At 40.7% G+C, this 26,090-nt stretch overlaps 1 pseudogene; it reads left to right on the forward strand.

Annotated features, from left to right (window-relative positions):
* Positions 1 to 26,090, forward strand: part of LOC106583931 (vitellogenin-like) — a 30,707-nt pseudogene that overhangs the window by 2,902 nt on the left and 1,715 nt on the right.

The raw sequence follows: 26,090 nt of genomic DNA on the forward strand, positions 1-26,090 counted from the left end.
ATCACAGCGAGGCTATCCAATTCATGCTTATTAAGTCTCCACAGGTTCCCGTGGTATTGAGATTCTCTTGGCTCCAGCGACACAATCATCTCATTGACTGGACTGCTTGTACTATTATGGGCTGGAGCCCGTTCTGTCATGCCCACTGCCTGAAATCGGTGCAGCCTGCCCCGCGACATCTTCCTGTGGGCTTGGAAGTTGCCCCGGACCTTTCCGCCATTCCCACAGATTACCAGGACCTCCGGAAAGTTTTCATTAAGGCTCGGACCACTTTCCTTCCACCGCATCGATTTCCTGTGCATTGACTATCGGGACCTCAATAACATCACGGTTAAGAACTGCTACCCGCTTCCGCTCATCGCCTCAGCCTTCGAGCCGCTCCAGGGGGCCTGCGGAACGCCTACCACCTGGTGCAAATACGGGAAGGGGACGAGTGGAAGACTGCCTTCAACACGGCCAGCGGTCACTACGAATATCTGGTCATGCCATTTGGTCTAACCAACGCTCCTGCTGTGTTCCAGGCCTTGGTTAACTCTTTAGGGATAGGGGTCAGCATTGGGAAGTTTGGATGAAAAGCGTGCCCAGAGTAAACTGCCTGTTATATGCAGGCAGTTATGCATATATATATATATAATATGCATATAATTAGTAGATTTAGATAGAACACACTCTAAAGTTTCCAAAACTGTTAAAATAATGTCTGTGAGTATAACAGAACTCATATGGCAGGCGAAAACCTGAGAAAAATCCAACCAGGCAGTGGGAATTCTGAGGTTTGTAGTTTTCAAGTGAATGCCTATCGAATATCCAGTGTCTGTGGGGTCAGATTGCACTTCCTAAGGCTTCCACTAGATGTCAACAGTCTTTAGAAGTTGTTTCAGGCTTCTATTGTGAAAGGGGAGCAAATAAGAGCATTCTAAGCAGATGGCCCAGGTGAAAGCCTTTAGTTTAGTCACGCAGTCTAGGGAACGGAGCGCTTTCCTTTCTAATGAAAACAGTATTGTCCGGTTGAAACATTATTGAATATTTATGATAAAAACACCCTAAGGATTGATTAGAAACATCGTTTCACATGTTTCTACGAACTCAAATGGAAGTTTTTTGACTTTTCGTCTAGACTTTGTGCCCGCGCTTTGTGCATTTGGATTACTGGACTAAACGCGCAAACAAAAAGCAGGTATTTGGACATAAAGTTGAACTTTATCGAACAGAATGAACATTTATTGTCTAACATGGAGACCTGGGAGTGCCATCAGATGAAGATCATCAAAGGTAAGTGATTCATTTTAATGCTATTTCTGACTTTTGTGACACCTCTCCTTGGTTGGAAAATGGTTGTAGGGTTTTTGTGGCTAGGCGCTGACCTAACATAATCGCATGGTGTGCTTTCAACGTAAAGTATTTTTGAAATCGGACACAGCGGCTGGGTTAACAAGAAGTGTATCTTTAATCGTATGTATAACACTTGTATCTTATATCAATGTTTATGGTGAGTATTTCTGTAATTTGATGTGGCTCTCTGCATTTTCACCGGATGTTTGTTTGAGACAATGCATTTCTGAACATAACACGCCAATTTCAAATGAGGTTTTTGGACATAAAGATTAACTTTATCGAACAAACCAAACATTTATTGTCTAATGTCACATCCTGACCAGTAATAGGGGTTATTTGTTATTGTAGTTTGGTCAGGACGTGGCAGAGGGTATTTGTTTTATGTGGTTCGAGGTGGTGGTTTGTTTAGTAGGGTATTTGATTTATGTATTCCGGGGGTTTTTGGGCACTGTTCTGTGTTAGTGTATTTCTATGTTCTGTCTAGTCTTTTGAATTTCTATGTTTTGTTAATTGGGGTTGGACTCTCAATTGGAGGCAGGTGTTTTCTAGTTGCCTCTGATTGAGAGTCCTATATATGGTTATGTGTTTGTTGAGTGCTTTGTGGGAGATTGTTCTGTGTATAGCCTTGTGCCTTACTAGCATGTGATTAGTCGTTGTGTTTTCGTTGTGTACGTGTTTATTTTGGTTCTCCTTCTTCACCAAATAAAAGAAGATGAGTGCACATATTCCTGCTGTGTTTTGGTCCACTTTATCCGACGACAACCGTTACAGAATCTCCCACCAACCAAGGACCAAGCAGCGGAGGAAGGAGCAATGGGTGGACTATAAGGAGCAGCACCTGGAGTGGAGAAAGCAGCGCGCTCGGGAGGAGATGGCATCCTGGTCGCTGGAAGTATTGGAGGCAAAGGATTGACTGGACGTGGGAACAATTACTGGAACATTGTGACAAACTGCCTGGGAAGCAGGTAGAGGTGGAGAGGCAGACCCAATAATTATTTTGGGGGGGCACACGGGTAGTTTGGCTGGGCCAGGCAGTAGACCTAAGCCAGCTCCCCGTGCTTTTTATGGGAAGCGTTTGGAGTGGAGAGCTGCCGAGGTATGCGGAAGTGCGCACGATCTCGCCCATACGCACGCACAGTCCAGTGCGAGTGATCCCAGCCCCTCGCAGATGCCGTGCTAGAGTGGGCATCCAACCTGGTAGGATCCTGGGCATCCAGCCTCCTAGGTCCAGGCTACCCTACGCCCGCTCTACGCACGGCAACCATCAGGCCCCTGCACAGCCCAGTTCGCCCTGTACCAGCACTCCGCTCGTACAGGGCTACTAGTTCCATCCAGCCAGGACGGGTTGTGCAGGAGGTGCAATCGAGACCGCCAGTGCGCCTCCACGGCCCGATACCTCCAGTACCAGCACCACACATCAGGCTTCCAGTGCGTAATCCCAGTCCAACTCAACCCGTTCCTGCTCCCCGCACTAGCCCTGAAGTGCGTGTCCCCAAACTGGCACATCCAGTACCATTACCATGCATCAGGCTTCCAGTGCGTCAGTCCAGTCTCGAGCTTCCGGCAAGTGTCCAGTCCAGAGTGTCCGGCGACAGTGTCCAGTCCAGAGTGTCCGGCGACAGTGTCCCGTCCAGAGTGTCCGGCGACAGTGTCCCGTCCAGAGTGTCCGGCGACAGTGCCCCGTCCAGAGTGTCCGGCGACAGTGCCCCGTCCAGAGTGTCCGGCGACAGTGCCCCGTCCAGTGTGTCCGGCGACAGTGCCCCGTCCAGAGTGTCCGGCGACAGTGCCCCGTCCAGAGTGTCCGGCGACAGTGCCCCGTCCAGAGTGTCCGACGACAGTGCCCCGTCCAGAGTATCCGACGACAGTACCCCATCATGAGTATCCGGTAAGAGTGTTAAGCCCGGAACCGAGTGAGACGGCCCACTGTGCAGAACCGAGTGAGACGGCCCACTGTGCAGAACCGAGTGAGACGGCCCACTGTGCAGAACCGAGTGAGACGGCCCACAGATCGGAGAGGGGTGAATGGGTCTACAGTCCGGAACCGAGTGAGTCTGCCTGCGGTCCGGAGAGGGGTGAATGGGTCTACAGTCCGGAACCGAGCGAGTCTGCCTGCGGTCCGGAACCGAGCGAGTCTGCCTGCGGTCCGGAACCGAGCGAGTCTGCCTGCGGCACGGAACCGAGCGAGTATGCCTACAGTCTGGGTGGCTGTAGACCAGAACCTGAGCCACCTCCAGTATAGGTGGGTTGGGGAGGGGGGGTGTAGCACAGGTGCCATCGTTGACGGCAGCCACCGTCCCTTCCCTCCCTTTAGTTTAGGGGATTTATGTATGTTTTGGGGTATTTTGTTTTTTTGTGAGGTGCATCCGGGGTCTGCACCTTTGGGGGGGGGTACTGTCACGTCCTGACCAGTAATGGGGGTTATTTGTTATTGTAGTTTGGTCAGGACATGGCAGAGGGTATTTGTTTTATGTGGTTTGGGGTGGTGGTTTGTTTAGTAGGGTATTTGATTTATGTATTCCGAGGGTTTTTGGGCACTGTTCTGTGTTAGTGTATTTCTATGTTCTGTCTAGTCTTTTGTATTTCTTTGTTTTGTTAATTGGGGTTGGACTCTCAATTGGAGGCAGGTGTTTTCTAGTTGCCTCTGACTGAGAGTCCTATATATAGGTATGTGTTTGAGTGCTTTGTGGGAGATTGTTCTGTATATAGCCTTGTGCCTTACCAGCCTGTGATTAGTCGTTGTGTTTTCTTTGTGTACGTGTTTCTTTTGGTTCTCCTTCTTCACCAAATAAAAGATGATGAGTGCACATATTCCTGCTGCGTTTTGGTCCACTTTATCCGACGACAACCGTTACATCTAACATGGAGTCCTGGGTGTGCCACCAGATGAAGATCATCAAAGGTTAGTGATTAATGTTAACGCTATTTCTCACTTTTGTGACACCTCTCCTTCTTTGGAAAATGGCTGTATGTTTTTTTGTGGCTAGGCGCTGACCTAACATAATCGCATGGTGTGCTTTCACTGTAAGGCCTTTTTGAAATCGGACACTGTGGTTGGATTAAAACCTGTTGGGGCTAGGGGGCAGTATTTGCACGGCCGGATAAAAAACGTACCCGATTTAAACTGGTTACTACTCTTGCCCAGAAACAAGAATATGCATATAATTAGTAGATTTGGATAGAAAACACTAAAGTTTCTAAAACTGTTTGAATGGTGTCTGTGAGTATAACAGAACTCATATGGCAGGCCAAAACCTGAGAAGATTCCATACAGGAAGTGCCCTGTCTGACAATTTGTTCTCCTTCTGTGGCATCTCTATCGAAAATACAGCATCTCTGCTGTAAAGTGACATTTTCTAAGGCTTCCATTGGCTCTCAGAAGGCGCCAGAAAGTGTAATGGGGTCTCTCCAGTCTCTGGGCGAAAAACAGCAGGAGATTTTGTGAGTGGTCAGGCTGAGAACAGTGACACTGGAAATGCGCGTTCATGTGAATTCTCCATGTTTTTCTTTCTCTCTTTGAATGAATACAACGTCGCCCAGTTGGAATATTATCGCTATTTTACGAGAAAAATTGCATAAAAATTGATTTTAAACAGCGTTTGACATGCTTCTAAGTACGGTAATGGAATATTTTGAAATTATTTGTCACGACATGCGTCCGCGCGTCACCCTTCGGATAGGGACCTGAACGCACGAACAAAATGGAGGATATTTGAACATAACTATGGATTTTTTTGAACCAAAACAACATTTGTGGTTGAAGTAGAAGTCCTGGGAGTGCATTCTGACAAAGAACAGCAAAGGTAATCCAATTTTTCTACTAGTAATTCTGAGTTTACTGAGCCTCGATGTTGGCAAGTGTCTGTTTAGCTAGCCTTGATGGCCGAGCTATCTACTCAGAATATTGCAAAATGTGCTTTTGCCGAAAAGCTATATTAAAATCTGACACCGCGATTGCATAAAGGAGTTCTGTATCTATAATTCTTTAAATAATTGTTATGTATTTTGTAAACGTTTATCAAGAGTAATTTAGTAAATTCATCGGAAGTTTTCGGTGTGTATGCTAGTTCTGAACGTCACATGCTAATGTGAAAAGCTGTTTTTTGATATAAATATGAACTTGATTGAACAAAACATGCATGTATTGTATAACATAATGTCCTAGGAGTGTCATCTGATGAAGATCATCAAAGGTTAGTGCTGCATTTAGCTGTGGTTTTGGTTTTTGTGATATATATGCTAGCTTGAAAAATGGCTGTGTGATTATTTCTGGCTGGGTACTCTCCTAACATAATCTAATGTTTTGCTTTCGCTGTAAAGCCTTTTTGAAATCGGACAATGTGGTTAGATTAACGAGAGTCTTGTCTTTAAAATTGTGTAAAATAGTCATATGTTTGAGAAATTGAAGTTAGAGCATTTTTTAAGTTTTTGTATTTCGCGCCACTCGATTCCACTGGCTGTTGACTAGTTGGGACGATTTCGTCCCACATACCCGAGAGAGGTTAATGTAACAGCCAAGAAAGTTAGCAGGTCTGTAAGGAAATGCCTTTGTCACACCATCTGGACAAGGGCATTTCTTTGCTGAGCCAGAAATACAATAAAGGGGAGATGGGGAAACTCCATTTGATTCTTATTATTATATTCCTCTTTCATTTGTTGAATCTCATGACATGACTATGAGACGTGGCTGTATCCAACGGGATTTAGCTGATCCTAGTAGCTAGCTAAATTTCATTAGATAGCTAGCTAGCAATTGCTGTGAAGTCACCAAAATTATTTGAAATAATGATTGAGGTAGCTATGTAAACTAACTCAACACTTAACTACTACAAACTAATTTAAATTACAATAAATAAACATACTCGTTTTTTGCTGTCCAGTGGCACCACAAGTGGGCATTTGACTCATCACATGTGCGCTTACTGCGCTACAGAAACACAGCTAACGAAACAACGGTGCAGGGCACGCTCACTGAATTAAAGGGCAACTACAATAAAAAATTAAAAAGTTAATTTGATTTTTCCCAGACCTCAAAAGTTATCCCCTGATGTGGTTTAAGTATGGTCGTGAACACAGAAAATGTAATGTTGTTTTTCTGAAAAACTGGCGGGAAACCAGACAAAAATGGGGGAAATCCGAAACCTGAAAAAACTAAACTGAATTTGGGAGGGGAAAAAACTGAATTAGGCAAAACATTTTAAAAGATTTTAAAAGGCCCTACCAACGTTTTTTGCTATGCATGACTGCACTTTAGTGTGTCATCCTGCAGTACAGCATTTTGGGGAAAGTTGAGGTCAGGTCAGATATTGGCTATGCACTGAAGTCGGAAAGGGGTTGGGCCATCCTAGAAATGTTTTAGAGTAATATAATACAATATACAATTTAGCAGACACTTTTATCCAAAGTGACTTACAGTCATGCACACATACCTTTCTACGTATGGGTGGTCCCAGGAATAGAATCCATTATACATTTTTTTGGTGTGTTTTTTTTTTAATCCTGTCATTGCAGTGCTCTACCAAGATGCATGACAAGGTTATACAAGTTTGTGAAGCCTCAATTTAATATGATTTATAAAGCCTTTATTAAGCAGTGCTTATTCCACCCTTTATAAAACACAAGCTTGTCATATTTGACATAGTATGTTGTGTCACATTTGACATTGGTGGTTATGTCACACAGTTATACCACATGTTTGAATCCTTTATAAAGCATGACATACAGCCCTCTAACCACAGACTCACACATACACACGGACACACACACACGGACACATATGCATATTGACACCACACACACACACACACATCATTCACACATTCCTTCACATACACTGCTGCTACTCTCTGTTTATTATCTATGATCTATGCATATCTATGTCACTTTACCCCTACCTACATGTACATATTACCTCAATTACCGACTAACCCGTACCCCTGCACATTGACTCGGTACCTCGTTATTATTTTATTATGTTACAATATGTCCTTTAGCAAATTTTTCTTACATAGTTTTTTAGATCTCTGCATTGTTGGTTAAGGGCTCGTAAGTAAGCATTTCATGGGAAGGTCTACCTACAGTTGTTGTATTCAGCTTTTGTGACATAGAATTTGATATTCTGAACATATTCTCTAAATATATTGTATTGAGTATGTTAACAAAATTCAAAATATCTCAAACGGTCACCCCAGAATAAGTTTTATTTATCCACGTGATGTCAGAATGCACTCGCTGTTCCAAAATGTGATTGTTACGCAACAGGAAAGTTGCCGCGCTGCCCTCAAACCAAGGCACACTGCTTGCTAATTATCTATGTTTCAACTGGTCAATTTCAAATTATTTTCTAACAAGTTTATTTTCTAACAGTTTGAATTGAGGTGTGTTCCGTCTCCTAATTAATTCACATAAGAAGTAGCCTATTTCACTGTTGCGGACCATTTATATTTGAGGCTTTACTGAGCATGACAAACTTCTCTCTTTGAGGAGAGCCCAAGCACTTCCCCAGTGTTTCCCCAGGTCAAGTATGAAGACATTGTGTATCTCTAGTCAGAACAGGCCTTGCACAAACGTTTTCCGCTTTCATTGTTGTTTTCCTTACAAATAGTAACTTTGGACATCTCTGGGTTCCTATCAAAGTAAATGCCATATTTTCGTGTTGTCGTTTCTACTGTAGCATGCTGTATGTACAGTTGAAGTCGGAAGTTTACATACACCTTAGCCATATACATTTAAACTCAGTTTTTCACAATTTCTGACATTTAATCCTAGTAAAAATTCCATGTCTTAGGTCACTTAGGCTCACCACTTTATTTTAAGAATGTGAAATGCCAGAATAATAGTACACAGAATGGTTTAGTTCAGCTTTTCTTTCTTTCATCACATTCCCAGTGGGTCAGAAGTTAACATACACTCAATTAGTATTTGGTAGCAATGACTTTAAATTGTCAAATGTTTCGGGTAGCCTTCCACAAGCTTCCCACAATAAGTTGGGTGAATTTTGGCCCATTCCTCCTGACAGAGCTGGTGTAACTGAGTCAGGTTCGTAGGCCTCTTCGCTCGCACACACTTTTTCAGTTCTGCCCACATATTTTCTATAGGATTGAGGTAAGGGCATGGTGATGGCCACTCCAACACCTTGACTTTGTTGTCCTTATTAAGCCATTTTGCCACAACTTTGGAAGTATGCTTGGGGTCATTGTCCATTTGGAAGACCCATTTGTGATGAAGCTTCAACTTCCTGACTGATGTCTTGAAATGTTTCAATATATCCACATCATTTTCCTGCCTTATGATGCTATCTATTTTGTGAAGTGCACCAGTCCCTCCTGCAGCAAAGCACCCCCACAACATGATGCTGCCACCCCCGTGCTTCACAGTTGGGATGGTGTTCTTCGGCTTGTAATCCTCCCCCTTTTTCCTCGAAACATAACGATGGTCATTATGGCCAAACAGTTCTAATTTTGTTTCATCAGACTAGAGGACATTTCTCCAAAACTTCCGACTTCAAGTGTATATTTTGTGTCTGTCACGTCCTGACCAGTATAAGGGTTATTTGTTATTGTAGTTTGGTCAGGACGTGGCAGAGGGTATTTTGTTTATGTGGTTTGGGGTGATGATTTATTTAGTAGGGTGTTGGTTTAGTTAGTTCCGGGTTTTTGGGGTTATGTTCTATGTTTGTATTTCTATGTGGTCTCTAGTCTTTTGTATTTCAATGTCTAGTTTATTGGGGTTCGACTCTCAATTGGAGGCAGGTGTTTTCTATTTGCTTCTGAGAGTCCTATATATGGGTATGTGTTTGTGGGAGATTGTTTCTTGTTTTGCCTGTGTGAGCCTGACAAGACTGTTTTGTTGTTCGTGAGTTCTTCATTTTGGTGTTCTCTTTAGTTAAAATAAATACAAGATGAGCATCCACATTCCTGCTGCGTTTTGGTCCTCCATTCCTGACGACAACCGTTAGTGTCAGACCTGGTCTGTACTAAGTCTTATTGAGAGAGGTTATCTACTTTTTTTATTTGTCTCTGAATAGTTGTTTGCATTTTTATATTGTTACAGAAGTAAGAATCATTGTCAATCAAATAGCCTACCTTGTTTGGGCTTTGAAATGCTTTCTGAATATTGTCCTCTGGTTAGATTTCATGTAAATAATATTTATAAGTATAATATATTATACACTCAACAAAATTCAATATCTAAAGTGTTGGTCCCATGTTTCATGAGCTGAAAGAAAAGATCCCAGATATGTTCCATTAGCAAAAAAAACGTATTTCTCTCAAATGTTGTGCACAAATTTGTTTACATCCCTGTTAGTCAGTATTTCTCCTTTGCCAAGATAATACATCAACCAGACAGGTGTGGCATATAAAAAATCAGATTAAACTGCATGATCATTACACAGGTGCACCTTGTGCTGGGAACAATAAAAGGCCACTCTAAAATGTGCAGTTTTGTCACACAACACAATGCCACAGATGTCTCAAGTTTTGAGGGAGCATGCAATTGGCATGCTGACTGCAAGAATGTCCACCAGAGCTGTTACCAGAAAATGTAATGTTGATTTCTCTACCATAAGCTGTCTCCAACATCGTTTTAGAGTTTGGCAGTACGCCCAACCAGCCTCACAACTGCAGACCACGTGTATGGCGTTGTATGGGAGAGCAGTTTGCTGATGTCAACGTTGTGAGCAGAGTGCCCCATTGTGGCGGTTGGGTTATGGTATGGGCAGGGTAAGTTACGGACAATGAACATAATGGCAAAACTCTACCCCCCCATCATATTACTTTCAACTTTTAGAAAGTGTTTTACTCAATTACTTTGATCACTGGTGAGCTCAACCGTGATGTGATTAATTGTAAATAGTAATTGCTATTAGCTAAATCATATTATGGTTTCTATCAGCTGAGAATTAGCTAAATATGACCGCTTGTGTTAGCTCACTCTTTCCTCACTTAGTGCTAGGATTTGGATGAGAATTGTGTTATGTTGTTGCTAGTTCTGTGAATGTCTGAACTTTGCATCCAAAAATAAACTGCTCAGATTGAGGACATAACATTGTAAAGATTATGTTTGTGAGAAAAATAATTATGTGAAAAAAAGTGTGGCCAGCTCAAACGCTGACTGTTGCGTCAATCATAACTAGACATTCTAATTTGGTATTTTGGTACTTTAATAGGATCCCCATTAGCTGTTGCAAAAGCAGCCGCTACTCTTCCTGAGGTCCACACAAAACATGAAACATGACATAATACAGAACATTAATAGACAAGAACATCTCAAGGACAGAACTACATCTTTCTTTTTTAAAGGCACACTTAGCCTACATATGAATACAACATGCAATAATGGCTCTATATAACTCTGTATGCTTTCTCTGAATTTGTTCTGAATTTGGGGACTGTGAAAAGACCCCAGTTGGCATGTCTGGTGGGGTAAGTGTGTGTCAGAGTTGTGTGTAAGTTGACTATGTAAACAATTGGGGATTTTCAACACATTAATGTTTCTTATAAAAAGAAGTGATGCTGCCAGTCTCTCCTCAACTCTTAGCCAAGAGAGACTGGCATGCATAGTATTTTTATCAGCCCTCTGATTACGATGAAGAGCAAGACGTGCCACTCTGTTCTGGGCCAGCTGCAGCTTAACTAGGTCTTTCCTTGCAGCACTCAACCACACAACTGGACAATAACCATAAAGATAAGACAAAACTAGAGCCTGCAGGACTTGCTTTTTGGAGTGAGATGTAAAAAAAAGCAGAGCATCTCTTTATTATGGACAGACCTCTCCCCATCTTTACAACCATTGAATCTATATGTTTTGACTATGACAGTTTACAATATAAGATAACACCAAGTAATTTAGTCTCCTCAACTTGTTCAACAGCCACACCATTCATTACCAGAACTTCGGGAATGATTTGTACCAAGTACAATGCTCTTAGTTTTAGAGATGTTCAGGACCAGTTTATTACTGGCCACCCATTCCAAACAAGACTGCAACTCTTTGTTAAGGGTTTCAGTGACTTCATTAGCTGTGGTTGCTGATGTGTTTATGGTTGAATCATCAGCATACATGGACACACATGCTTTGTTTAATGCCAGTGGCAGGTCATTGGTAAAAATAGAAAAGAGTAGAGGGCCTAGAGAGCTGCCCTGTGGAAGTGTTTTAATCACACTGGTTTTAGCCTAAGCTACAGGGACTACTGTAGATTGATCACACCCATGTGTTCGTACACGTCAAAGGGTTAACATAAAACAGCTTCTGTCTTTGAAGTTAGATGTAGGTAGAGGTCATAAAACATTGCTCACACTTGTAATTTGTAAAATGAGACTGACCACAGTTATAGAAGGGCAAATCCCCTGGACACCAGTCTGGCTGGCAATTAGCCTGGTAAGCCCCCCACCCCCCGGATATTGCATTCCTTTGCTACCAAATGGAAAACACGTGTAAACAACATGTTGTGAAGCATCAGATGATTGCCTTTGTTGTTGTTGTTCATATGCGATCTCTCAAGTCATATTGTGTGGTTAGTTTGATTTTGTTTGGTTAGTCCCATGTCCCATGCAATACACGGTATATGCAGCCTGTTTAACAACATAATTGAACTGAGAAATATAGTAGAATTTAATGGTTCATTCCCTAAACTAAAATGACTGTGTGGTCTCAGAAGTTGTGAGTCAAAACAGTCCAGCAAGCTTATCTCCACTTTGTGGTTAGCATATCCCTTTACATAACTGGTGGATAGTTGTCCTGGAAACAACAATTGCTCAAGTCAGTGATTGAAAAATAATTATGATAAAACCGCTTTAACTTGCACTATGAATGACATTTTCTTTTGTGCCCGGGGTGTTGAGATATATATATATATATATATATATTAGTTTAGCTTGGATAAGGAAATCCTACCAGACAAGCACAGCCTGACTATTATCAATGTGCTATCGTGAGAATGACTGAGTTATAGCCACTTAAAACGAAATAGATTTAGTGTTACTCTCAAAGTCATTCCAAAGGGTAGGTTTAACAGAGCACAGAAAATGTGACCATACTCTCTATCATTCATATATCATGAATGCTATTTAGGGCTATATAGTATTTGCAGTCATCAACAGCTATTGTTTCAATCCAGGATTCAACTAAAAACAGATTTAAAATGTAATGATATTTAGTGATATCTCATTGTGTTTGGTTGTCAACGCAACCAAATATCATCATTTGAATTATATGTATCTTCTGCTTGGATAGTTCCATCTATGCCACTGACTTAGTCTGGCTTTAATTTGTTTTCAAATTAATTATTGAAATGTTGGATTGACGTCTCTATCTTAAAGAATAGGACTAAATCAAATCAAACGTTATTTAAAGTGAATTTAAAGTTTGCTTTGATTTAGTCATAACTACATTTTTGGTTGAGATGGAGACATGAATTCAAAATAACAATTATTAATTTGTAGACAAACTGGAAGTAAATCCAGACAGAGACACAGAGGGAACTATCCAAGCATTAGATACATCTCCTTCAAATGTGGATATTTGGATGCAACCAAATACAATTCAGTATCACTTTTGAAATGAAATAAATAGCCTATTAAATTGAATGTTGGATTCACATTTCCAATTCAACCAAAAATAACAGTTTAAGAATGTAATTAAGCCAGTGGCTCAGATGGAACTATTCAAGAAGTAGATACATCTCCTTTAAAAATGAATATTTAGTTGCGTTGTCATCCAAACACAATTCAATGTTACTTTTGTAGCGCAGCAAATAGCCTAAAGTTCTAAATCTAACAAACTAATGTAATATTCATCCATAAAATGAGTAACGCATCTATGGCCACATTGAGGTCACTGAAACTATAAAGGTCTTCTTATGTAATCACATAAAACGTGCATGTTCAAGATAGCATGCGTAGGTAGTCGCAGGTCTGTTGGGATCTTCACAATTGCTGTGATAATCTGCGCAGAATCTCGAAGGGCATTGATCACTTACACCATGCACTTTCAACTGCAATCCAGGTCATTTGGTTCTACTATTAGATGATAAGTGATAAGTAACACATGATCTGTTTTATAAATAAACAAAATATCTTACATTGTATTCCCAGTTGAACTCTACTGTGCTTTTAAATGGTTGAAAATGCAGTGATAGACATTTGAGTACAACTAAACCAATAATCTGACATAGTTTTTTCATTGGAATTTGGTTGTGCTTTTAGACGGTTGAAAGCATAGTGATACACATTGGAAATTCAGCTAACTTTTGTCTGTCTTTTTGAGTGGGTGAATATAGGTTGAAATCTTATTGATCAACGTCTCAACCAAATACACTACATGATATATCCTGGTTATATCCTGCCTGTTTGGCCCCGTCCGGGGGTATCGTCGGATAGGGCCATAGTGTCTCCCGACCCCTCCTGTCTCAGTCTCCAGTATTTATGCTGCACTAGTTTATGTGTCGGTGGGCTAGGGTCAGTCTGTTATATCTGGAGTATTTCTCCTGTCTTATCCGGTGTCCTGTCTGAATTTAAGTATGCTCTCTAATTCTCTCTCACTTTCTCTCTTTTTCTCTCTTTCTCTTTCACAGATCACTGCACCTGTACATAGATGGGCTGTTTACAGATGGGCTATCTACCTACCTACCTCATCCCCATACTGTATTTATTTATCTTGCTCCTTTGCACCTCAGTATCCCTACTTGCACATTCATCTTCTGCACATCTACCATTCCAGTGTTTAATTGCTATATTGTAATTACTTCGCCACCATGGCCTATATATTGCCTTAACTTACCTAATTTGCACTCACTGTATATAGACTTTTTGTTTTCTTTTGTTCTACTGAATTATTGACTGTGTTTTGTTTATTCCATGTGTAACTCGGTGTTGTTGTATGTGTCGAATTGCTATGCTTTATCTTGGTCAGGTCGCAGTTACAAATGAGAACTTGTTCTCAACTAGCCTACCTGGTTAAATAAAGGTGAAATAAAAAAATAAAACAATTCTCTCTTTCTCTCTCTCGGAGGACCTGAGCCCTAGGACCATGCCTCAGGACTACATGGCCTGATGACTCCTTGCTTTCCACCGTGCACCAGGCCGTGCTGCTGCTCCAGTTTCAACTGTTCTGCCTGCGGCTATGGAACCCTGACCTGTTCACCGGACGTGCTACCTGTCCCAGACCTGCTGTTTTCAACTCTCTAGAGACAGCAGGAGCGGTAGAGATATTCTGAATGATCGGCTATGAAAATCCAACTGACATTTACTCCTGAGGTGCTGACCTGTTGCACCCTCGACAACCACTGTGATTATTATTATTTGACCCTGCTGGTCATCTATGAACATTTGAACATCTTGGCCATGTTCTGTTATAATCTCCACCCGGCACAGCCAGAAGAGGACTGGCCACCCTTCATAGCCTGGTTCCTCTCTAGGTTTCTTCCTAGGTTCTGGCCTTTCTAGGGAGTTTTTCCTAGCCACTGTGCTTCTACACCTGCATTGTTTGCTGTTTGGGGTTTTAGGCTGGGTTTCTGTACAGCACGTTGTGACATCAGCTGATGTAAGAAAGGCTTTATAAATACATTTGATTTGATGACCAAAAGTATGTGGACAACTGCTAGTTGAACATCTCATTCCAAAATCATGGGCATTAATATGGAGTTGGTCCCCCTTTGGTGCTATAACAGCCTCCACTCTTCTGGGAAGGCTTTCCACTAGATGTTGGAACATTGCTGCGGGGACTTGCTTCCATTTACCCTCAAGAGCATTAGTGAGGTCGGGCACTGATTGTGGGCGATTAGGCCTGGCTCGCAGTCAGCGTTACAATTCATCTCAAAGGTGTTTGATGGGGATGAGGTCAGGGTTCTGTGCAGGCCAGTCAAGTTCTTCCACACCGATCTCGACAAACCATTTCTGTACGAACCTCGCTGTGTGCAAGGGGGCATTGTTATGCTGAAACTTAATTGGTTCCTCTCACTGGTGCAGTCATGGCCCTGCCTGACGCTAGAACCTTTGTGTGCTTGGAAGTATATGTGTGTAAAATAGGACTGTTTCTTCTCTCATCATCTGACCTGACCTCGGACCGAATTCCTCACTCCTCCCAAATCAGCGACTATCCTACCTTATCAGTGACTTTAAGCAGACTGTTGCCCTTTGCCTCCCTCCTTAGGATCCATGATATTTAACAATAACATGTTTTGACAGAATGTTAACTTTCTGCGCTCCCCCTTGTTTCACTCAGTAACTTTCCATACACGTAGTTCTATCCACCCTCCATTGACCCCAACATATACATTCTAACATAATCAATAAGTTCTGGTATGGCAACATGAATAGATATGTTGCATTCGGAAAGTATTCAGACACCTTGACTTTTTCCACATTCTTTTACGTTACAGCCTTATTCTTAAATGTATTAAATTGTCCCCCCCCCTCATCAGTCTACACACAATAGCTCATAATGACCTTTTTTGCTAAAAATTAAGTATTTAAAACTGAAATATCACATTTACATAAGCATTCAGACCCTTTACTCAGTACTTTGTTGAATCACCTTTGGCAGCGATTACAGCCTCTAGTCTTCTTAGGTATGACGCTACAAGCTTGGCACACCTGTATTTGAGGAGTTTTTCCCATTCCTCTCTGCAAATCCTCTCAAGCTCTGTCAGGTTGGATGGAGAGCGTTTCTGCACAGCTATTTTCAGGGCTCTCCAGAGATGTTCAAGTCCGAACGCTGGCTGGGCCATTCAAGGACATTTGGAGACTTTTCCAGAAGCCACTCTTGCGTTAGAGTGGCTTGAGTGGCTTGGAAGTCCCTGCCACTGAAAAACATCCCCACAGCATGATGCTGCCACCACCATGCTTCACCGTAGGGATGGTGCCAGGTTTCCCCCAGACGTAACGCTTGGCATTCAGGCCAAAGAGTTCAATCTTGGTTTCATCAGACCAGGGAATCTTGTTTATCATGGTCTGAGAGTTGTTTCGTGCCTTTTGGCAAACTCCAAGCGGACAAGTGGCTTTTACTGAGGAGTGGCTTCTGTCTGGCCACTCTACCATAAAGGCCTGATTGGTGTAATGCTGCAGAGATGGTTGACCTTCTGGAAGATTCTCCCATCTCCACAGAAGAACTCTAGAGCTCTGTCAGAGTGACCATCGGGTTCTTGGTCACCTCCCTGACCAAGGCCCTTCTCCTCCTTTTGCTCAGTTTTGCCGGGCGGCCAGCTCTAGGAAGAGCCTTGGTGGTTCCAAACTTCTTCCATTTAAGAATGATGGAGGCCACTGTGTTCTTGGGGCCCTTAAATGCTGCAGAAATATTTTGGTACCCTTCCCCAGATCTGTGCCCCAACACAATCCTGTTTCGGAGCTCTACGGACAATTCCTTCGACTTCATGGCTTGGTTTTTGCTCTGACCTTATATGGACAGGTGTGTGCCTTTCAAAATCATGTCCAATCACTTGAATTTACCACAAGTGGACTCCAATCAAGTTGTAGAAACATCTCAAGGATGATTAATGGAAAAAAGATGCACCTGAGCTCAATTTTGGGTCTGAATACTTATGTAAATAAAGGATGTATGTTTTTTATTTTTAATACATTTGCAAAAATGTCTTAACCTGTTTTTGCTTTTTCATTATGGGGTATTGTGTGTAGATATATGATGATTATAATTGTTTTGTCCATTTTAGAATAAGGCTGTTATGTAACAAAATGTGGAAAAAGTCAATGGGTCTGAATACTTTCTGAAGGAACTGTATATTTCAAGCTAGAATCCAACACAAGAAAGGGCCTTCCCAAACTGTTGCCACAAAGTTGAAATCACAGAATCATCTAGAATGACATTGTATGCTGTAGCGTTAAGATTTCCCTTCACTGGAACTAAGAGGCCAAGCCCGAACCATGAAAAACAGCCTTAGACCGTTATTCCTCCTCCACCAATCTTTACAGTTGGCACTATGCATTGGGCCGGTAGCGTTCTCCTGGCATTCGTCAAACCCGGATTCATCCGTCGGACTACCAGATGGTGAAGCATCACTGCATCACTGCAGAGAACGCGTTTCCACTGCTCCAGAGTCCAATGGCAGCGAGCTTATACAACTCTAGCCGATACTTGGCATTACGCATGGTGATCTTAGGCTTCTGTGGAAACACATTTTACATTTTTACATTTTAGTCATTTAGGAGACTTACAGCGACTTACAGTAGTGAATGCATACATTTCATTTCATGCATTTTCTTTTTGTACACATTTCATGAAGCTCCTGACGAACAGTTCTTGTGCTGACGTTGCTTCCAGAGGCAGTTTGGAACTTGGTAGTGAGTGCTGCAATCGAGGACAGATGATTTTTACGCGTTATGCTCTTCAGCACTCGGCATTCCTGTTGAGTGAGCTTGTGTGGCTTACCACTTTGTGGCTGAGCCGTTGTTGCTCCTAGACGATTCCACTTCACAATAAAAGCACTTACAGTTGACCGGGGCAGCTCTAACACGACAGACATTTGACAAACTGACTTGTTAGAAAGGTGGCATCCTATGACTGTGCCACGTTGAAAGTCACTGAGCTCTTTGGTAAGGCCATTCAACTGCCAATGTTTGTCTATGGAGATTGCATGGCTGTGTACTCGATTGTATAAACCTGTCAGCAACAGTGTGGCTGAAATAGCCGAATACACTCATTTAAAAGTGTTCACATACTTTTGTATATATAGTGTATATATTAAGCAATGCAACCCCTGCTCGAAATGGCAGTTATAACAATCCCCACAACAGGCATGATTCAGAACATCTTAACCTCAGTGATTTACAAACTTTTCCCTGGTTTGGAAAATAAAAAGGTTCAATGGAACACTCAATGTGATATATGCATTTTAACTGGCAAAAGATTTTTTAAAAGATAGACCACCGATAACACATTTAAACATTCCTCCAATTAATTACATTATTCAATGTATTATATGTAATAATTATTGTTGTTTCAATATATACAATTGTCCTTCTGGATTGCTATCATTTTGGGAACCTAACATTGCACTGGGTACATGTAACACCAATAGTTTAATTCACAGAGCTAAATTTTGTCAAACAATTAAACTCATTAACTCAAAATGAATTATCTGATTAATCTAAAATCATAGACATGCCTTTTTACTGTTAGGCATTTAGGACCAATAGCGGCCATCAAACTGCCTTTCTTTAAATTACTATAGCAGCCTCGAATGCTCAAGTTTTTCGAACAATAATATCTGTGTCAATTTCGCAAAATTAACTTGCTAACAACTTGTTGTCATATTTATGTGGCGGTTGTCATCAACCAGAAACTGGAAACAGGGTATGCTGTCATTTGACTTAAAAAATAATTTAAAAATTCATTACTCAAAATGACGCCGCCGATGAAGCCACAACTTTTCACTGTGGAAGAGGCTGTATCTATGTTGGCTGGTGATACGAATTTGTTCACATCCTTACACTTTGAAAAGCGATGATGTCGAGGTGAGTGAAATAAGCAAATAGAAGAAGTTTGGACACAAACTAGTCAAAAGTTTGGACACACCTACTCATTCAAGGTTTTTCTTTATTTTTACTATTTTCTACATTGTAGAATAACAGTGAAGACATCAAAACTACGAAATAACACATGGAATCATGTGGTAACCAAAAAAGTGTTAAACAAATCAAAATATATTTGAGATTTTTCAAAGTAGCCACCCTTTGCCTTGATGACACTCTTGGCATTCTCTCAACCAGCTTCATGAGGTAGTCACCTGGAATGCATTTCAATTAACAGGTGTGCCTTGTTAAAAGTTAATTTGTGGAATTTCTGTCACGTCCTGACCAGTATAAGGGTTATTTGTTATTGTAGTTTGGTCAGGACGTGGCAGAGGGTATTTTGTTTATGTGGTTTGGGGTGATGATTTATTTAGTAGGGTGTTGGTTTAGTTAGTTCCGGGTTTTTGGGGTTATGTTCTATGTTTGTATTTCTATGTGGTCTCTAGTCTTTTGTATTTCAATGTCTAGTTTATTGGGGTTCGACTCTCAATTGGAGGCAGGTGTTTTCTAGTTGCCTCTGATTGAGAGTCCTATATATGGGTATGTGTTTGGTTAAGTGTTTGTGGGAGATTGTTCTTGGATTGCTGTGTTGCCTTCAAGACTGTTATTTTGTCGTTCATCGTTTTGTCATTTTTGTATACGTGTTTGTTTGGGTTTTTTCCTTCTTTTCCCGTCAATAAAGAAGATGAGTATACATGTCCCTGCTGCGTTTTGGTCCTCTCCTTACGACAAGCGTGACAATTTCTTTCCTTCTTTATGCGTTTGAGCCAATCAGTTGTGTTGTGACAAGGTAGTGGTGATATACAGAAGATAGCCCTATTTGGTAAAAGACCCAGTCCATATTATTGTAAGAACAGCTCAAATAAGCAAAGAGGAACGACAAAAAATATATAAAGAAAAACCCTGGAATGACTAGGTGTGTCCAAACTTTTGACTGATACTGTTTATATGTAATTTTTTAATCCAAAATCAAATATCTAAATGATCCTTGGTATGACCATCTTAAAACAATTCCACATTTAGCTTTGTCAAAAATGTTATGTAAGTATGATTGCAGGCCTATGCTACTATCCGGTGGGCCCATTAGAGCTGGAGTGAATATTTTTTGCCAATGATAAAGCTAATTTCCTGTAATTGTACCATGTCTTATGTGTGTTCACGTGATGAATCTGAGTTACTCAAACATTACAACAAAACAAAAAATGTTAGCTGACATGGGCTAGTTGATATGGACATTTCTGACAAGTTCTAAAGAGCTCTAAGGTCTGCAATGACTGACATGACAAGAGAAAAACTGATGATGCACTACCAAATTTCGAAATTGGACTTTTTGCATTCTACTATTACAACTTTAATGAGTAAGTTGAAAGCCTGATTGAGTTCTTCGCCCCCTCACTGCCGAGGGTGATTGTCCTATCTTCAGTTGGACTTCCATTGGAGAAGGGCATCTATACTACTGTAGTTGCTACTTCTTCAGGGACAACTCTTAACATTGAATTGACATTAAAAAACCTAGGAAGCTTCCCTTGCATTTCAGTAACTCATGGCAGTCTCTCACACCTGAAGCTTAAGTTAGGGTTATGCCTCCCCCTACTGGAGACACTAGTATGGGCCAGTGGTTCAGTCAAAATGGTTTTGGTTGTGTTTTGAAGGGAGTCCAGTCAGAAGAGAACAACATGTCCATTTCCCTGGGAAAATGCCAGACTTGGTGGAATCTGTGATCAGCTCATACTGAGTGTTTCTGACAAGCTGACCAATGTACTGCTTGAGTTTGGTTCAGTTGTATCTGGTATGGGTTTATGGATTTCCATTAAAGTTTTTTGTTAAAAGCTATATTTTGACTATTTATTTATCTTGAAATATCCCTAGCATGTGTGATTATTTTGCCAAAAATGTGATGTTGTTTAGAAATAACATGTTAATAATATTGTTATATGATGGATCCATATACAAAGTATACTTACAAAGTATCCTAATTTAGATTATTATTACAATACAAAGAGTATTCACTGTTAATACAAACTATTATTGCTATTTTAGAGTTTCTTATAATTTTGCATGATATTGTCCACTTTGGATGAAATCCATTCATGTGATTGAACATGTGAACCAAACTAATTTACATAATATAATCCATTGGAATTGTACATTCACAATTAAAATACAGAACAAACCACACTGGTCCCTCATGTGACCTTTACAAGAATGAGCAGTCAATATGACCATTGAAAACCTTTGGATACATTTAAATTACAAGGATGAGTTGACAAAAATGTGTTTGAATGTTGGTCAGGTCAGAACAAAGTGACATATTAGTGGCAGGTTGAGACACCCTGTTTATTCACATGAGAGGAGACAGTGTGGGTGTTTACTCAAAATGTTGCAATTTGAAGTTGAATTATTAAGAAAAAATACTTCAACGATAGTCTGTACTATAAAGTGATCATACAAAATGTTGTTTGTATGTGAAAATGTAAAAAAAGATATAACTTCACTCGGCCACTCAGGAACATTCACTGTCTTCTTGGTAACAACTCCAGTGTAGATTTGTCCTTGTTTTAGGTTATTGTCCTGCTGAATGGTGAATTATTCCCCCAGCATCTAGCGGAAAGCAGACTGAACTAGGTTTTCCTCTAGGATTTTACCTGTGCTTAGCTCCATTTCATTATTTTTTATTATCCTGAAAAACTCCCCAGTTCAATTACAAGTATACCCATAACATGACACAGCCACTACTATGCTTGAAAATATGGAGAGTGGTACTCAGTAATGTGTTGTATTGGATTTGCCCCGAACATAACACTTTGTCACAGTTTTTGCAGTATTACTTTAGTGCATTGTTGCAAACTGGGTGGATGTTTTCAAATATTTTTATTCTTTACAGGCTTCCTCTATCAATTAGGTTACTATTGTGGAATAACTACAATGTTGTTGATCCATTCTCAGTTTTCTCCTATCACAGCCATTAAACTCTGTAACTGTTTTAAAGTCACCATTGGCATCATGGTGAAATCCCCGAGTGGTTTCCTTCCTCTCCGGCAACTGAGTTAGGAAGGACACCTGTATCTTTGTAGTGACTTAGTATATTGATACACCATCCAAAGTGAAATTAATAACTTCACCGTGCTCAAAGGGATATTCAATGTCTGCTATATTTTTTTTATTTTTACCCATCTACCAATAGGTGCCCTTCTTAGCGAGGCATTGAAAACCTCCCTAGTCTTTGTGGTTGAATCTGTTTTTGAAATTCACCGCTCAACTGAAGGACCTTACAGATAATTGTATGTGTGGGATACAGAGATGAGGTAGTCATTCAAAAATTATGTTTAACACACAAATTAGTGAGTCCATGCAACTTGTTAAGCATATTTTTACTCATGAATTTATTTAGGCTTGCCATAACAAAAGGGTTGAATACTTATTGACACAAGACATTTCAGCTTTTCATTTTTTATTAATTTGTATACATTTAAAAAAATATACAGTTCCACTTTGATATTATGGGGTATTGGGTGTAGGCCAATGACCAAAGAAAATCACAATTTAATCAATTTTAAATTCAGGCTGTAACATAGAAAAACTAAAGGGGTGTGAATACTTTCTGAAGGCACTGTAGTTTTGCTTGAGAATTGTTCCTGACATAACATCATTAGGAATAAAGAAAATACATTTGTAAGGTTATACATTTAGATGTGGGTAATGCTGTTAAGAGTAAGCATTCTGACAATGATAGAATCATAATTCTGAATTAATATTCTGAAAATGGCTCCTATGTTAGTTTTGTAACTAACAATTAAAAGAAAATAAGTGAGGACATAAAAATAGTTATTGTCAACAATTTATTAAGATTGAATGGAAAAGTGAACGACACATTTTTTGTATGTTGGACATTGATCTTTTCAACATGAAAGGCAGGGTGACATCTGAAAGGCAGATTGACATCTAATCAAACTTCTACAATCCGAGCCAAATAACAACAAATCAACTTGGCCATGCTGTCCATTTTTGTTAATGATATACTTATGAAACAGGCATGGTCAGCAAAAGTTTTGTTTTAAAAGTCTCGGACTGTTGTTCCTAATATTCCACCGGCCATGAGAGTGGTTGTCCTTGCACTGACTCTAGCCCTTGCTTTTTAGATCATATTATTTTGAAAGAAATGTAACTTTGCCATTCTGATTAATTTGAAATAGTATGTAGTCAACGCAAATTGAATAATGTATTTTTCTTTCCATCGCATAGCGAGTCAACAATTTAACTTTGGTAAGTTATGCTACATTAGGAATTTGTACTTACTATAAGTACAAGACCGAATGTTTGAAAATAAATGTACATATAACTAACAACTTTTTTAATGGTTGTCATTACAGCCCCTGAATTTGTGTACAAGTATGAGGCACTGCTCCTAGGTGGTCTGCCTGAAGAGTGTCTGGCCAGAGCAGGAGAAAAAGTCATCAGTTCTCATCAGTGCAATTACCCCAACTACCTACATGCTTAAGGTATTAGGCTACACATCAAGTTTACAAACAAAATATCTAAATGCATTGTCCATTACATTGACTAATATATTGATATATCCTTGTAGCTCGTGGACCGAGAGATTTGAGTACAGTGGCATTTGGCCCAAAGATCCTTCCATCCCAGCTGCAAAGCTCACTACAGCCCTGGCTGCTCAGCTCAATCAAGTTTGTGTATGCCAATGGTGTTGTGGGTGAGGTATTTGCCCCCACTGGTGTCTCTGCAACAGTACTGAATATCCATAGAGGTATCCTGAACATCCTGCATCAAGAAAACACAGAATGTCTATGAGATGCAGGAGATAAGACTTGTATATTTTCATATTCACACATACAGTACTTCTCACTCTCCATTGTATTACCTATGCCGGAGCTCTGGGAGTGTGCAAGACCCACTATGTGATCAGTGAAGATGCCAAGGCAGAGGTCATCCATTTGACTAAGACCAAGGATGTGAATCACTGCCAGGAGAGAACCATGAAGAGTTTGGTCTGGCTTACACTGAGTAGTGTGTTGAGATCCAGCAGATAGGAGCAAATGTAACTTGTTATTGGCTTTGGTGGACAAACACAAAACAACGGATATTCTAGCCTAGGCAATATTACTAACAATATGTTTTATCTACCCAGAGAGGAAAGAACCTGAGGGGAGCTGCCATCTACAACTACTATGCCACTGGTGCTACGATCCTGGAAGCCACTGTTACAGAGCTCCATCAGTTCTCACTTTTAATGAGATGAATGGCACTGCCCAGATGGAAGCAAAGTATGTTGACTGATTTGTAAAAATACATCTTAAGGTATACAGCATCTAAAATTATTAATGAGCTTAAATTTACAGACAAACCTTGGCTTTTGTTAAGATTGAGAAGATCCCAGTTAAGCCCTTCAAAGCAGAATATCTTCACCGTGGATCCATTCAGCATGAGTTTGCCACTGAGATTCTCCAGACACTGATTCAGCTCCTTAGGCTCAGCAACGCACATTATCAGATACAGTGACAAGTAGTACCTTCCTCTTGAGTTACAGGACATTGTCAGTAGTGTTTTCTTGAAATATGCTCCTGATAACCTTTCAAAATATAAATTCCTTCTCTCGTCAGATTATGGAGATTCTGAACCATCTGGTTGAAAACAATGTGGCTGAGGTCCATGACGATGCCCCACTGAAGTTTATTCAGCTTGTCCAGCTCATGCGTATGGCCAGCTTTGAAACCATTCGGGCCATCTGGCATCAGTTCAAGGTCAAGCCAGCTTTCAGGTACTTCTCAAATAATCTTTGGGAAATAAATATCATCAAAAAAGACAGGCACAGTACTAAAGTGAACCTTCCACTTTTTCAGATACTGGATCCTGGATGCTATCCCTGCAATTGGAACTCCAGTTACTCTGAAATTCATCAAGGAGAAGTTAGTGGGTGGTCAAATTACTATTGCTGTTGCTGCTCCAGCTCTGGTGGCCACTGTGCACATGGTTACAGCTGATGTGGAGGCCATCAAGCTTTTTGAGGTAGGTACACCTTATGATTAGGTTTAAACTACATTTTTTAAATCCTGGTTAATATGACTGAAAACAATCGTTTTTGCACCACCAGACCCTGGTTTTCAACCACAAGATTCAGGCAAACCCACTTATGCGTGACGTCGCCATGCTTGGTTATGGTACCATGATTTCCAAGTACTGTGCTGCATATCCCACCTGCCATGCTGACTTTGTGAAAGTAAAATATGTTTTTCATAATCACATTCAGTTATTTATTGGATGAGAATGAAACTCTTCATGGGTCATGATCTTTCTGTTGAGGCTATCGCTAAGGGTAACTTTGAGGAAATCGCAATGTTTCTGAAAGTTATTGACAATGCTGGCCATCCTGCTAGCCTTAAGCCCATCATGAAGCTCCTGCCCAGATTTGGAACTGCTGCTGCTACTCTGCCACTGAGAATTCAGGGTTATGCCATCTTGGCTCTGAGGAACATTGCCAAGAAGGAGCCCAGAATGGTGAGTATTGCTCCTCTCTGTCAGTTAACACCATCACATCTTATGACATTTGAACAATCCACTTTATCATCCGGTGTTTTAGATCCAGGATGTCGCTGTGCAGTTTCATGGACAAGGCTCTTCACCCAGAGCTCCGTATGATTGCCACCTTTGTGCTTTTCGAAACAAATCTTCCCATGTGTCTGGCAACTACTCTTGCTGATGCAGTAGCAAAGGATGTCAATCTGCAGGTCGCTAGCTTTGTCGACTCTCTCATGAAGGCCATGACCAAGTGCACCGCCCCTGACTTTACCTCAGTGTAAGAGCACTCTTCAATTTCTCAATACATGTCATCTAGATTTGCATCTGCATTTGAATCTAATTGCATTGTATTTTCCCATTTTAGTGCTGCTGCCCACAATGTTGCAATCAAGATTCTAAGCCCAACATTTGACTGAGCTTCCGTTTCAGCAAAGCCATCCACCTGGATTATTATCATTGTAAAGGCCTCATGAACTGAACTCCTACAATCTTAATGGTTTCTCTCTCATATGTTGGCATAATGATTGTTTTCTTTCTTAAGCTCCCCTGATGATGGGTGCTGCTCCCAGTGCTTTCTACGTCAATGATGCTGCCACCGTTTTTCCGAGAGCCATTGTGGCTAAAGCCCTCACCTACTTTGCTGGAGCAGCTGCTGACGTTCTGAAGGTAAAAACTGTTATTCAAAACCATTTAAAATGA

Source organism: Salmo salar, chromosome ssa23, assembly GCF_905237065.1.
Source record: "Salmo salar chromosome ssa23, Ssal_v3.1, whole genome shotgun sequence".
NCBI classification, from domain to species: Eukaryota; Metazoa; Chordata; class Actinopteri; order Salmoniformes; family Salmonidae; genus Salmo; species Salmo salar.